Consider the following 3,434-nt stretch of genomic DNA (forward strand, 5'->3'; position numbering starts at 1 on the left):
AGGAAGCCGTGTTGCCGGAAGTGTTGACATCAATCAGCTACTCGATTGGTGTAGCACGATCACGTGTCAAACCGCTCGTGCACCAAAATCTTATTGCGCCCCAAAGGCGCTAGTTCTTTATAAAATGCATCGATACAAAAAACGGGCAGGATATTTTGTGACGAACTATAAGTTTAACGTAACTCGTTCTTATTTATGAAATTGAGATCGTGTAGTTCCCAGACGTCGGAGCGGAATTCACTTTCTAAAGGACTTTTCGTAGTTCACCTTACAGCCTACTGGATGTGGTTGGAACTTTGGATTTTATCAACAGCATGGATATTTTTTTCTCCACAGACAGCAGTGCATGATAAAATACCAGGATATAAAACACAGTTAAAAAACAAAACAAAACCAGCAGCTCGCACAGCTCCCGCACGTGTAGCTGCTTTAATGGGATGGAGAACACAGCTCTGCTCTGATTATTAAGTGTTATGTCAGCCTGTGAAAAAGCTTCCATGTGATAACTGCAACTTAACAGTTTGATATAAAAGAAGAAAGCAGTCTTAAGTAATAAGACTTTACGGTGGGGTGTTGCAGATGCTTCCAGATCGTCCGTGGACAATAAAAATTCAGCAAATGTCTGATTTCTCAGCTCCCTTTAATTAATCCTATCTCTCTGTGTCTCACAGCACCAGCAGCAGGTGGTGCAGGCGGTGGAGAGGGCCAAGCAAGTCACCATGGCTGAACTGAATGCAGTCATAGGAGTAGGTTTTTCTGCACACGCACGCACGCACAAACACACGCACACACACACACAGACAGACAAAATCAAAGTTAAAACCTATTTTGCAAGTCATGCTAAACTTAGCTTACTTGCTAATAGCAAACAACTTAATGTCATGCTCCTCTTAACGCATCACCTCCACAATCCGCAGTCTATTTACAATGACTTCAGCCACACTGTCTCCCTATATGTTGCTTCTAGTAGTGCTTTACCATCTGTTTTCCTTCAAATTGGATCGTTATTTACTACTCCCCATAGTCCACTTTTACTTTTACAACCTGTTGGTTACGGCCGTTTCCTTTAGTGTTTAGTGTGTTTCCCAAACTTTTTTTCTGGGGACCCATATTTTAAAAGTCATAAAACTTTGTGACCCAAGTCAGTAGACATTATTCGTAAACTCCTGGGAAACATGATGCGAGACTACCCAAAAAAAAAGTCTTGCGACCCACCTGAGGGTCGCGACCCAGTCTTTGGGAAACAATGCTTTATACAGTCTATGGTAAATTCCAAATTTTTACCTTCTACAGTTCATAACCTTGTGAACACAGAGCCTCTAAGCAATAAGAAAACATTCAGCTGTTTGTAGAGATCTGGTCGTTTAATACTTAGTTATCCTTGATCTATTGTCTAAACCAGGGGTGTCAAACATACGGCCGGTGGGCCAAAACCGGCCCCCTTGGGGTTTCAGTCCAACCCACTTGATGAAGAGAATGCAGAATTTTCTTCTTTGCATAAACCGCAGCTCTATATTCTGTGAGCTACAATACTGCCCCCTACTGTATAAGTATGCAATTGCAAATAAAAGAGATGAGTAAATTAAATATATATCATATTACAAATAAAAAAAACTGACATGGATGAAGTGTTTCCATGGTTTATTTTAGGTGATTATCTGAATACTTTTTCTTTAAATCTGCCAGCCTGTTGGCTCTGTCCTCTGCTCTGAGTCACCAGCTGCCACTCAAGGAGGAGAGGAAACACCATGATAACAGCAGTGATCACCCGAGAGGTAAACTCCTGAAATCTGTTTGTGTAGAAAAAAGATTTTGTGTGTCATGGTTTCTGTGCCAGTGTTGTTGTTTATTTCATCTTTAATGAATATTTTTGAAGTCAGTTCCGTTTTTAATCGTACAACACAGAAGAAAGAATATGAAAATTTTCAAATTTTTTTGTAAATTAGAAACTTGGTATTTCAAACTATGGTCCAGAGGCCACCTCCAGCCCGCAAACCCTTCAAATCGGGCCCTGCAACTGAACTCCATGAATAATTTGGCTTTATTTTCAATTGTTTTCTTTGTCCATTCATTAATTGTACTCATTTGCTCTGTTGTACTACTGTATGTAGTATTTTAGGGATTAAATTACCTTTTTTTTCCACCATTGAAAACTTGATTAACGGCATATACATTATAAAATATGAATATAAAAAATTTTGTTTAAATTTAATTTAAAGTATACTGTTGTATTATTTTAACAATTACAGTAAAATTTACAATGAGCCTTTTAAATACTGCAACACATATTCTGCCAAACATGTCAACAGTTCAGCCCTTACACCACAGTACAACTATTACTTTGTGAGCATTTGTACTTGAAAATGTGCAGTATTTTTATTTTTAAGTTTAAGCAGCGGTAACGTAAGTAAATAAATATCTGTATTTAATATTTATTTTATACCCCAATGTTTTGACTATATCACTGGTATCACAACTAATGTTTATACTTCTTTTCCCTTCTCTTTTGTCTCCTGATCTCTGGCCTCTCGTCCCCTCAGACAGAGACTCGGTCAAGGTAAGAGCACATGATACGACTCGCAGTAAGAATTTTTGGTCCATTTGCTAACGCTAGCTCTGTTATCAAGTTCTGCATTACGAGGAACTTGGTCTGGGGTCTTTTATCACATTTATTACATCTTATGTCTGACAAATAAACTTTAGGTGCATTACTGCCCCCTACTGGGTGTTCAGAAAAGTGTGATTAGATAAGTTATTTTTACGGTTTTTTTTTTTTGGTTTTTTTTTGTCTTTAATTTATCAATCAAAATAATGCTGTCTGTACCAGGACTCTTGTAGCTAGCGTTAGCTCTAGCGTTCGTTTGGCTTTGAGAGCAATAATCCAAACAGCAATGGGATTTTTTTTTAATCTTAGTTTTTTGCTCGCAATTTGATGTGTTATTTTTTAACAAGTTATTTTGTTACTATTCTGAAATGCTATTAGTACTATACTAACATCCGTGGACATGAGCGTGGGCTGACCAGGTTGTTAGTCGTGTGGACCACATCAGCAGAGTTCAAAACATAAATGCATTTACAACATCCGACACGTGAAAGTGTTGCTCTTAAATGGATTTTAAAAATGGATGAAAAACCAACACCCAAATGCAGTGAGAGAGTCTGGTTAGTGAGAGAAGGAGGCAGTGAAAAAAGAGTCAGCGAGACGGATCACTGTAACAACCACAGCTTGCAGTATTTAGTCTCTTAAGCGAAACCTTTTTTTTTCCTAAGGCAAATACTGTATGTGGTTTGTTGAATACTCAATGAGCAGATTAGCATTTCATTATTCAAACACCGACACCGACACACACACACCGACACCGAAATGAGCTGAGCAGAGCAGGCTGTGTGTTCTCTGGTGTTTTCAGACTGAAGGAATGTTTTAATATGTTATC

General features: G+C 38.3%; 1 pseudogene; it reads left to right on the forward strand.

Annotated features, from left to right (window-relative positions):
* LOC103396941 (transducin-like enhancer protein 4) overlaps positions 1–3,434 on the forward strand; it is an 18,267-nt pseudogene that overhangs the window by 3,587 nt on the left and 11,246 nt on the right.

Source organism: Cynoglossus semilaevis, chromosome W, assembly GCF_000523025.1.
Source record: "Cynoglossus semilaevis isolate Cse_v1.0 chromosome W, Cse_v1.0, whole genome shotgun sequence".
Taxonomy (NCBI): domain Eukaryota; kingdom Metazoa; phylum Chordata; class Actinopteri; order Pleuronectiformes; family Cynoglossidae; genus Cynoglossus; species Cynoglossus semilaevis.